At 44.7% G+C, this 12,599-nt stretch overlaps 1 protein-coding gene across 1 annotated transcript in view; it reads left to right on the top strand.

The window, feature by feature from the left end:
* The window catches only part of GRID1 (glutamate ionotropic receptor delta type subunit 1), a 674,601-nt gene that overhangs the window by 655,262 nt on the left and 6,740 nt on the right, over nucleotides 1–12,599 (top strand). The window lies entirely within an intron of this gene.

Here is a 12,599-nt window from a genome sequence, read left to right as displayed (position 1 = left end):
GGGCCCTACTTCTCCTTTTTGCAGCCTAGAGGCAGGAGAGTCCCACTGGGCCACTCGGCGGGCGGTTTTCTTCCAGTTAGTATTTACCCAAGCCACTTGCCTGGAGACAGCAATGTTTTATAGGGGGGATGGTATCATTGTTTTATTTTGCCTTGAAAGCCAGATAACAAATGTAAGGAATGTTTTCACGCTTGAGCAAGTGCCAAGGCGCCAGCAATGGCCACTAAAGTCGTGTATTTATCTATAGAGCGGGTACAGCATGAACAGCGCCTTCCCTACCCTGCCCCGCCCATGTGCCTCCACCCTGACCTGGAGAGACCAGCTGTAGGGTAAGAGAGGAAACCGCATTCCTTCCTGGTTCTCTTTGGTTCATCAAGGGTCATGGGCCCTGCTTTCCCAGCATGGGAGGGAGGACCGGCCCCCACCCCCCATCATCCATTCTCCCTCTCTTCCTCCTCCTTGCAGGGCCCAGCCTTGCCCACGTCCCTCCAGGCACACCCAGCACAGGGACCACTGGGGCTCTGTTCTGACTCTAGGTTCTGGGCACATGTCCTTCCCGTGGGTACCAACTACAAGCTGATTCTGCCCTCCACACTTCCTGCTCTTTGGGTTTTGCTCATCTTCAAGATCGATTTTTTTTTTCTTGTCTGTAGAGTCTTCATGAAGTTCTCCTGGAGCCAGTGCCTCTAGGGAAGGGTGGCGAGGAGCGTCATTTGGTAATGATGCTCTCCTGGTCGAAACCTGCACACAGGCACTGTAGCACAAGCCCAGCCACTCCACTGTAGGGCTGTCACTACCTGATACATATACCTCAGCTAATTCTTGAGTCATAGCTCCACTTAAAGATTATGTTGATAGGGCTTCCCTGGTGGTGCAGTGGTTGGGAGTCCGCCTGCCGATGCAGGGGACGCGGGTTCGTGCCCTGGTCCGGGAAGATCCCACATGCCGCGGAGCGGCTGGGCCCGTGGGCCATGGCCGCTGGGCCTGTGCGTCCGGAGCCTGTGCTCTGCAACAGGAGAGGCCACAACGGTGAGAGGCCCGTGTACCGCAAAAAAAAAAAAGATTATGTTGATACAAACGGGTAAATTTCAAACAAGAAGCACTAAAGTAACCAGAACCAGCGTTCAAAGAGGCAGCATCACCGTGGCCAACATCTCTGCAGCCTAGAAAGGCTGGCTGACCACGGCCCCATACATCAGTCTGTAACAGAGCCCCTGACATGACTGGGAGTGAGGACAGACCCTCCATTCATACCAGGCAGTGAGCTCTCTGTCATCACGCTTACATTTTGCTGGGAAGAGCTTGCTGTTTGACTCAGCATGTCTGAAATGTTCTGAGGACCTCGATCTTCTATCTGCAGACCTTCATGTAAGGCCATGCAAGGCCGGAGTCTCCCACAGACTCAGGGGTCTCCTGTCACCCCTGGGCCATATGAGAGGAGGAAGGAAGAGATTTGAGGAAAACCCACTGACAGGAACAGTTAATGGTCCTGTCCCAAGCTTCTTTTTTATTTTTTTTTAACATCTTTATTGGAGTATAATTGCTTTACAATGGTGTATTAGTTTCTGCTTTATAACAAAGTGAATCAGTTGTACATATACATATGTCCCCATATCTCTTACCCCTTGCATCTCCCTCCCTCCCAGCCTCCCTATCCCACCCCTCCAGGCAGTCATAAAGCACCGAGCTGATCTCCCTGTGCTATGTGGCTGCTTCCCACTAGCTATCTATTTTACATTTGGTAGTGTATATATGTCCATGCCACTCTCTCACTTTGCCACAGCTTACCCTTCCCCATCCCCGTATCCTCAAGTCCATTCTCTAGTTGGTCTGCGTCTTTATTCACGTCTTGCTCCTAGGTTCTTCTGACCATTTTCTTTTCTTTTCTTTTCTTTTTTTTTAGATTCCACATATATGTGTCAATATACGATATTTGTTTTTCTCTGACTTACTTCACTCTGTATGACAGTCTCTAGGTTCATCCACCTCACTACAAATAACTCAGTTTCGTTCCTTTTTATGGTTGAGTAATATTCCATTGTATATGTATGCTACATCTTCTTTATCCATTCATCTGTCGATGGACACTTAGGTTGCTTCCATGTCCTGGCTATTGTAAATAGAGCTGCAATGAACATTTTGGTACATGACTCTTCTTGAATTATGGTTTTCTCAGGGTGTATGCCCAGTAGTGGAATTGCTGGGTCGTATGGTAGTGCTATTTTTAGTTTTTTAAGGAGCCTCCATACTGTTCTCCTTAGTGGCTGTATCAATATACATTCCCACCAACAGTGCAAGAGGGTTCCCTTTTCTCCACACTCTCTCCAGCATTTATTGTTTCTAGATATTTTATGATGGCCATTCTGACTGGTGTGAGATGATATCTCATTGTAGTTTTGATTTGCATTTCTCTAATGATTAATGATGTTGAGCATTCTTTCATGTGTTTGTTGGCAGTCTGTATATCTTCTTTGGAGAAATGTCTATTTAGGTCTTCTGCCCATTTTTGGATTGGGTTGTTTGTTTTTTTGATATTGAGCTGCATGAGTTGCTTGTATGTTTTGGAGATTAATCCTTTGTCAGTTGCTTCATTTGCAAATATTTTCTCCCATTCTGAGGGTTGTCTTTTGGTCTTGTTTATGGTTTCCTTTGCTGTGCAAAAGCTTTGAAGTTTCATTAGGTCCCATTTGTTTATTTTTGTTTTTATTTCCATTTCTCTAGGAGGTGGGTCTTGCTGTGATTTATGTCATAGAGTGTTCTGCCTGTTTTCCTCTAAGAGTTTGATGGTGTCTGGCTTTACATTTAGGTCTTTAATCCATTTTGAGTTTATTTTTGTGTATGGTGTTAGGGAGTGTTCTAATTTCATTCTTTTACATGTAGCTGTCCAGTTTTCCCAGCACCACTTATTGAAGAGGGTGTCTTTTCTACACTGTATATTCTTGCCTCCTTTATCAAAGATAAGGTGACCATATGTGCTTGGGTTTATCTCTGGGCCTTCTATCCTGTTCCTTTGATCTATATTTCTGTTTTTGTGCCAGTACCATACTGTCTTGATTACTGTAGCTTTGTAGTATAGTCTGAAGTCAGGAAGCCTGATTCCTCCAGCTCCGTTTTTCTTTCTCATGATTGCCAAGCTTCTTTTGCTACTGGAAAATCTTCAATGAAGTTTACAGCAAATGTCCCTCTATACAAATGTCCCTTTGATTAGGGGAGGAGGACAGCTTTTCCAGCTGGGTGAGCATTGCACTGTCATGGAGGCATCATTCTGGGCTGCTGTGAGCAGTGTGGAGACCAGATGACACAGGCTCAGACCCAGAATGTCCCTTGTGAGTCCATCCTTGTTGCTTCTAGTCACTGTCGCTTCACATCCCCTGGTTCAGTATCTAGTGCCAGATCCAGCCTGGACAGCAGAATGAATTGTCAAAGGGGCTGTGTGTGTGTGAGAGAGAGGTGGGGGGGGGGGGAATCACTGGAGAGGCATAGAAGACAGAGGCAAAAAGAGAGAAAGACCAGGAGACCAAGGGATGACCTCCCTGAGAGGAACAGCTCCGTTCTTGCCTGGAAAGCCTCCTAGCTTCCTTTCTGGCTTCTACATAAGGCCAGGATCTCAGGCACAAGAGAATGAAATACAGTATTCCTGCTTAGAAAATGTGGAACTTTCTGCCCGGGGATGCCAGCATGCTTCTGGATAGGAATGAGAGTTGATGTAGAGGCGGGTTGAATAAAACACAGTAGCTGCCTTTCCCCCAGCCATTTTGGGTGTTACATGGTAAAAGGAAGAACTGTTCCATCTTTTTCCTGTTTTTATAGGTTTCTGCTTTTCAAATGAAATTTCTCCCTTCCTTTCCTCATTTCTTTAGTAAGTATCCCTGTAAGGACATAGTTCCTGGCTTTAGGGGGCTTAGCTCTACATGGGCAGACATGGCAGAGAGGGCAGACATGGCAGAGAGGTCAGCCAAGCGGTCTCCGTCATCCTTTGATCAGGGCCACCCTGGAATGAGCCACAGTTTCCATCAAGGGCTCAGGGGCACCCAGCCCAGCCAGGGCATGGTTGGGTCACAGAGGGTAGGGATACTGGTTAGTGAAGAGTTCCTGGGGCTTGGGCTTGTTGGAATTGAGTGTTGAAGGATTGGTACTAATCCTCGAGCTGGAGGAGATTGGAGCTTGCTTTGGGGCAGGGTGACCAGCACAGGGCAGACAAAGTCATCACACCTCCTGGAGCTCTGGGGCATCAGCAAGGAGATGGGAGTAGAGGAGGCTGGAGTGCAAAGCAGGGACTTGCTCTGAAGGACTTAGATGCCAGACCAAGGGGTTTATACCTCATCACATAGGGAATAGGAGCCAGGAAAGGGGTTGAAACAACAGATTTTAGAAGCATATATTGAAAACCTTTGACAAATAATGATGGTATTTAATCCAGAACCGCTTTGTATTACTGGTTGCCTGTATTTTATGGAGCAGCATTTGCAATTAGGTGAGAGTGTCTGCTTGAGCTGAGAATGCTTCATTTTGGGGCATTGGCCGTATTTCTTAAGAGCCAGAAGCCTGTCTTTGGGTGGAGTCCTAAGTCGTATTTAACAGCTTACGCTGCGACATCATCAGAGTTCAGACACCTACTTCGGGAAGAGTAGTAATGTGCATTCAACCTCTTAATATTCACGTGGATCTGAGGTCATATTTTTTCTAAGGAATCAGACGATTATGTAGTTAACCAATGCAGGTGAGTGCATCCCGCTCCGCAGTTGCAGTAAAGAGCCACCCTCTAGATTTATGGGGAAAGTGGAGCCGTTGCTCTGAGAATAAAATATTCATGAAATAAAGATGAGAACTGCACAAATGGGAGATGACATGAGAAGTGAGGGATGAATCATTTGTCACTAGGCTGGGAGCTTGGAATTCTTGTTGCTTCCTGCCTTGCCTGCCCTCCCCCAGTCTCTGCTTCCTCTGTCAGGGGCTGACAGCGGCCGGGGTGGCCAGGCAGCAGGGGTGAAGCAGCAGCCAAGCCCCTCTTTTCTGGCCAGTGGTCCAGCTTCTGTCTGCAAACGCCCACAACACACTCCTGTGCTCCATGGGAGATTTGTTGCTAAGGACACTCCCCTCAAATGTACACCTTTCCCTGCCTCCATCCTCCAGTGCTTCTTCAACTCCATGTAGAGACTTTCTCTCCTGCACCTTTGCCCTCTTCACTTATGCTAACCCCACAGTGTCACTCTGACGTTCAACAAGGGACGGTGTGTAAATTGCCTTAAGTAGCAGCTGACCCATGGGAACGGTTTTGTTGAATGGTGGCCAAGGGGCTGCTCCCTCCCAAGGACCTTGTGATGGGCAGAAAGGGCTGCAGGAAGAGGAGTCACATCTTAGGGCACCTTCTCTGTGCCAGGAAAACTACATGTTCTTTTCTTTTCTTAAAACGTAAAATATTTATTATTTCAGAGTTTGGGTCAGAAATGGAAGCATAGCTTAGCTGGGTCTTCTGTCTCAAGGTCTCTCACAAGGATGTAATCAAGTTATTGACCAGGGTTGGGGTCTCATCTGAAGGCTATACTAGGGACAGATCCACTTCCAAGCTCACTCACATGGTTGTTTTTGTGGTCAGGATTCATTTCCTTACGGGCCATTGGGCTGAAGGCCTCATGTCCTCACTGGCTGTTTGCCAGAGGCCATCATTGACATCTTTGCACATGGGCCTCTCCATAGGCCAGCTCACAACGTGGCAGCTGGTCTGGTCATTGTCATTGTCATAGTCATCACCACCACCACTGTTGTTGCTTCTCAGATGGGGAGAGATTAAGAAGCCTTCCCAAGGGGGCTTCCCTGGTGGTGCAGTGGTTGAGAGTCCACCTGCTGATGCAGGGGATATGGGTTCGTGCCCCGGTCCAGGAAGATCCCACATGCCGTGGAGCGGCTGGGCCCGTGAGCCATGACCGCTGAGCCTGCGCGTCCGGAGCCTGTGCTCTGCAACGGGAGAGGCCACAGCAGTGAGAGGCCCGCGTATGGCAAAAAAAAAAAAAAGAAGCCTTCCCAAACCAGGCCTGGACTCTGCCTCTGCAGCACTGTTAGAAATATGGATTCCCAAGCCCCACCCCATGGATTCAGAGCTGAACCTGGGCCTTATTTTGTTTTTTCCAAGGCCACCACATGATTCTCAGGTTCCCAGGTTATCTTCTTAACTCTCCTGATTCTCTTCAACAACATTTGAGGAAGGTATCCCTATCCCTGGAGAAATGGGACTCAGAAATAGCAGTGGCAGAACTGGGAGAGGAATGATGTGTCTGCCACTGGGCCTTACATCAGGAGTGTGCAGGAGCAGGGGTTCCTACTTAGCCTTTCCAGACGGTCTGCGGATGAAGACTGTAGACCAGTGATCCTTTCCCTGAGCCAGGATCCTGGCTCCTAGGTAGGCATTTACATCCTCTGAACCGCAGAGGGGTTAGGATTAGGGTTAGTCCTAACCAGAGGGGTTCAGAGCTTCTGCTGAAAATGGATCCTGGCCCAATGGCTACACTGCTGATATCAGATCCCTGGGAAAGAGGGTAAAGACAGTGAGTGTGTGTTTCAGCCCTTCACTCACGGCCTTTCAGTAAGAAGGCACTGAACACTTACCGTACACCAGCGTGTAGCTCAAAACCAGCTCAGACGTCACCCTGCTCTGTAAAACCTCCCTTGCCCATCTCCACGGGCCTTCTTACCTCCCTGTGTAAACACTCAGGAGTGAGTGTTGGGTGGGATTCCAAATTGCCACTAATGGTTTACCTGCCTATCTCTGCTTTGAGTCTGTTGGCTCTTCTCCACCTCTGCATTCCTATCACTTTGCTCAGTTTCTGGAACAGTGGGACCTCTTATTAAGGGGTGATGAATACAAACTATTGAGCACCTTCTGTGTGCCAGGGACCAAGATGGATGCTTCACGAAGAACATTAGCTCTTCTGGTAGTAGGAGCTCGAAAGTGTTTATCGAATGAATGAACCAGTCTAGGATCCTATAAAGAAAATGTTATTAATGTTAAATTGTTGTGGAACTATTGCAGCTGGACCAATGGCTTTCAATTCTGGCTGCACATCAGAGGTGATTCATTCTGGAGCTTTTTAGAAATACAGATGCTTGGGCTCCATTCCCCAAAGGGTCATATTAGGCAGATCTGGACAACTGTAATTTCTAGAAGCTCCCCATGTGCTTCTGCTGTCCTGTCAAGGATGAAAACCAGTGGTCTACACCATCATGCCAAGGGGAAAATGAGTGGAAAAGAACTCAGGTTTTGGAACCGGGTAAACACGGGCTCTCATCCTGGTGCTCCACTTACCATAGAATTGTGTAACCGTGAGCAAGTCTCTCCACCCCGTGTGTACCTGCTGCTACCACGTATGATGTGAGGTGTCTGTTAGCTCCCTCCTTTCCTTGTCTGCCCCTACAAAATCTGCAAATAAGCTCATCAGGACTCTTTCTCTAACATTCTGAAATACTGCCCATCTCATCCCCTGAGACCACTTCATTGGCTTAAAGTTCAGCTTCTTTGCTCAGACCCAGCTGTTACTCTCAGATCCCCAGCCCAGCCCTTTGGGTTGGAGCAATTCTTTGGAGCAACACTTTAGAAGATCGTGTTTATGGTGTTTCTCCCAGCCAGCTGGGTCTTATTTACTACCTGGTTGGTCTGCGGTAATAGAAGATCACCTCCTACAGCCATCCCAGTCATGTGGGAAGTCCCTCATTCCATTTTGTTCCTGCCTAACTTAAAGTAGGAGCCAATGGACTCCAAACAAAGTCAGTTCTAATGAGTCCCACCTGGAACCCGCTGTTGCAAAGATGATAGTTTAGTTAATTACCGTTTTCCAGTACAGTGTTTTATTTCCATGTTGGTGAACAGAGGCTCAGTTACAGAACTTTATCTCTCTGCAAGACAATAGCTGGGAGAGGGTCTACAGTAACCTGTGTTGGTGCATATGTTGTCATGTTTAATATGAGGTAATAAACACAGAACTGGAATTCAGCCGGATTCATGGATAAATGCCATCAATGAATTTTGTGTCATATTCAGGGCTGTTTAACTAGGTCAGTTACTTACAGTAAATTAATGAATGCAGCAGCAAGCTTCCAAGTCTCTTTCCACAGCTGTCATTACCTGGTTGAACACTGAAACCTTGATATAATGAGGATGTAAACTGATGTAGTGCATATTAAAAAGTCCATTATTTGAATTTGCATAACATAATAGAATGCCCCATTTTGTCTAAAATATAGATAATTATTCAAATCACTCCTGCCTCTTTCCTTGAGCAGGTGGATTATGTCTGCCTCCTATTTCCTTGGACAGGGGGCCACCAGAAATGACTTGATGTGTGCTCAATCTGATCCAAGAAGACAGTGTTTCCAGAGTTTCCAAAGAAGGTGGTTTTTTCCAATCCTCTGCACTTCAGCTCTGGCCCCCTAAACAGACACCTAATGGGACATATTGGGAGACTCAGAAATGGGCTGCATGTGTTTTTCAGAGAGGATAAGGAGGTATTTGGCTTAGTTCTACTCATTTTCTTGTGCAGTTAAACAACCAATATAGGAAGCTCATGATGGCATCCTCTTTTTCCCAGGTTTGATTTTGTGTTGGATCGACCAGCAGTAATAGATTTTGAATAGAATGAGGTCCCACTGGTGTGGACAGGATGGGTTTCTTGACTGCCATTTGGAGTAGGAAGGTCTCCTTGGAAAGTTTGTTCAATGGGTATGGACATTTTCTCTGTGTCCCGGTGAGGAAAGGTTACAGGCTAATGAATAATGTCAGTGGAAGATGAGACCCACTGCACACCTTTGCAGCCCTTCTTGGAACTGCTTCATTTGTCCTTAATTGGAGGCAAGAAAAAAATATGGATTTAGAAATGCTGTTTATCCAAGGAAAAGATCAGAGAAAGGCCTCCCAGGTGGAGGGGAGCAGGCAGCCATCTCAGGAAAAGACTGCAGTTAAGAAAGCCATCTTAGATTGGTTCAAGATGGCAGAGTAGAAGGACGTGCTCTCACTCCCTCTTGTGAGAACACTGGAATCACAACTAACTGCTGAACAGTCATTGACAGGAAGACACTGGAACTCACCAAAAAAGATACCCCACATCCAAAGACAAAGGAGAAGCTGCAATGAGATGGTATGAGTGGTGCAGTCACAATAAAATCAAATCCCATAACTACTGGGTGGGTGACTCACAAACTGGACAACAATTATACCACGGAATTCCACCCACTGGAGTGAAGGTTCTAAGCCCCACGTCAGGCTTCCCAAGCTGGGGGTCCAGCAACAGGAGTAGGAATTCCCAGAGAATCAGATTTTGAAGGCTAGCAGGATTTCATGGCAGGAATTCGACAGGACTAGGGGAAACAGAGACACCACTCTTGGAGGGCACACACAAAGTACTGTGTGTGTCAGGACCCAGGGGAAGGAGCAGTGACCCCACAGGAGACTGAACCAGACCTATATGCTAGTGTTAGAGGGTCTCCTGCAGAGGTGGGGGGTGGCTGTGCCTCACCACGGGTACAAGGACACTGGCAGCGGAAGTTCTGGGAAGTACTCCTTGGCGTGAGCCCTCCTGGAGGCTGCCATCAACCACACCAAAGAGCTGGGTAGGCTCCAGTGCTAGGTTGCCTCCGGCCAAACAACCAACAGGGAGGGAACCCAGCCCCACCCACTAGCAGACAAGCAGATTAAAGTTTTACTGAGCTCTGCCCACCAGAGCAACACCCACCTCTACCCATCCCCAGTTCATCCCATCAGGAAGCTTGTACAAGCCTCTTAGATAGCCTCATCCACCAGAGGGCAGACAGCAGAAGCAAGAACTACAGTCCTGCAGCCTGTGGAACAAAAACCACATTCACAAAAAGATAGACAAAATGAAAAGGCAGAGGACTATGTACCAGATGAAGGAACAAGATGAACCCCCTGAAAAACAATTAAATGAAGTGGAGATAGGCAACCTTCCAGAAAAAGAATTCAGAATAATGATAGTAAAGATGATACAGGACCTCGGAAAAGAATTGAGGCAAAGATCAAGAAGATGCAAGAATTATTTAACGAAGACCTAGAAGAATTAAACAACAAACAAACAGAGATGAACAATACAATAACTGAAATGAAAAATGCACTAGAAGGAATCAATAGCAGAATAACTGAGGCAGAAGAACAGAGAGGTGACCTGGAAGACAGAATGGTGGAATTCACTGCCATGGAACAGAATAAAGAAAAAACAATGAAAAGAAATGAAGACACTCTAAGAGACCTCTGGGACAACATAAAGTGCACCAACATTCTCATTATAGGAGTCCCAGAAGGAGAAGAGAGAGAGAAAGGACATGAGAAAATATTTGAAGAAATTATAGTCGAAAACTTCCCTAATATGGGAAAGGAAATAGCCACCCAAGTCCACGAAGTAATCAAATCAAGTAATCAAATTGACAAAAATTAAAGACAAAGAAAAATTATTAAAAGCAAGAAGGGAAAAATGACAAATAACATACATTGGGAACTCCCAAAAGGTTAAGAGCTGATTTCTCAGCAGAAACTCTACAAACCAGAAGGGTTTGTATGTCAAACCCTTTTGTATATTTAAAGTGATGAAAGGGAAGAACCTACAACCAAGATTACCCGGCAACGATCTCATTCCGATTCGATGGAGAAATCAAAAGCTTTACAGACAAGCAAAAGCTAAGAGAATTCAGCACCATCAAACCAGCTCTACAACAAATGCTAAAGGAACTTCTCTAAGTGGGAAACACAGGAGAAGAAAAGGACCTACAAAAACAAACCCAAAACAATTAGAAAATGGTAATAGGAACATGCATATCGATAATCACCTTAAATGTGAATGGATTAAATGCTCCAACCAAAAGACACAGGGTTGTTGAATGGATACAAAAACAAGACCCGTCTGTAGGCTGTCTACAAGAGACCCACTTCAGACCTAGGAACACATTCAGACTGAAAGTTAAGGAATGGAAAAAGATATTCCATGAAAATGGAAATCAAAAGAAAGCTGGAGTAGCAATACTGATATCAGATAAAATAGACTTTAAAATAAAGAATGTTACAAGAGACAAGAAAGGACACTACATAATGATAAAGGGATCAATCCAAGAAGAAGACATAACAATTTAAATATATATGCACCCAAAATAGGAGCACCTCAATACCTAAGGCAAATGATAACAGCTATAAAAGAGGAAATTGACAGTAACACAGTAATTGTGAGGGATTCTAACACCTTACTTACACCATTGGACAGAACATCCAGACAGAAAGTTAATAACCTAACACAAGCTTTAAATGACACAAAAGACCAGATAGATTTAATTGATACTTACAGGACATTCCATCCAAAACCAGCAGATTACACTTTCTTCTCAAGCGCACATGGAACATTCACCAGGATTCACATCTTGGGTCACAAATCAAGCCTCGGTAAATTTAAGAAAATTGAAATGATATCAAGTATCTTTTCTGACCACAACTCTGTGAGATTAGAAATCAATTACAGGGAAAAATACATAGAAAACACAGAAAAATGGAGGCTAAACAATACGTTACTAAATAACCAAGAAGTCACTGAAGAAATCAAAGAGGAAATCAAAAAATACCTAGAGACAAATAACAATGAAAACACAATGATCCAAAACCTATGGGATGCAGCAAAAGCAGTTCTAAGAGGGAAGTTTATAGCAATACAAGCCTACATCAAGGAACAAGAAAAATCTCAAATAAACAATCTAACCTTACACCTAAAGGAACTAGAGAAAGAACAAACAAAACCCAAAGTTAGCAGAAGGGAAGAAATCATAAAGATCAGAGCAGAAATAAATGAAATAGAAACAAAACAATAGCAAAAATCAATAAAACTAAAAGCTGGTTTTTTGAGAAGATAAAATTGGAAAACCTTTAGCCAGACTCATCAAGAAAAAGAGGGAGAGGACTCAAATCAATAAAATTAGAAATGAAAATGGAGAACTTAACAACAGACACCACAGAAATACAAAGCATCCTAAGAGACTACTACAAGCAACTCTATGCCAATAAAATGGACAACCTGGAAGAAATGGACAAATTCTTAGAAAGGTATAACCTTCCAAGACTGAACCAGGAAAAAATAGAAAATATGAGGAGACTAATCACAAGTAATGCAATTGAAACTGTGATTAAAAATCTTCCAACAAACAAAAGTCCAGGACCAGATGGCGTCACAGGTGAATTCTATCAAACATTTAGAGAAGAGCTAACACCCATCCTTCTCAAACTCTTCCAAAAAACTGCAGAGGAAGGAACACTCCCAAACTCATTCTATGAGGCCACCATCACTCTGATACCAAAACCAGACAAAGATGCTACAAAAAAAGAAAATTACAGACCGATATCACTGGTGAATATAGATGCAAAAATCCTCAACAAAATACTAGCAAACAGAATCCAACAACACATTAAAAGGATCATACACCATGATCAAGTGGGATTTATCCCAGGGATGCAAGGATTCTTCAATATATGCAAATCAATCAATGTGATACACCATATTAACAAATTGAAGAAGAAAAACCATATGATCCTCTCAATAGATGCAGAAAAAGCTTTTGACAAAATT

Source organism: Monodon monoceros, unplaced genomic scaffold (genome assembly GCF_005190385.1).
Source record: "Monodon monoceros isolate NGI ecotype Baffin Bay Population unplaced genomic scaffold, NGI_Narwhal_1 Super_Scaffold_4, whole genome shotgun sequence".
Classification (NCBI taxonomy): Eukaryota; Metazoa; Chordata; class Mammalia; order Artiodactyla; family Monodontidae; genus Monodon; species Monodon monoceros.
This window is presented reverse-complemented; position numbering and strand designations above follow the sequence as displayed.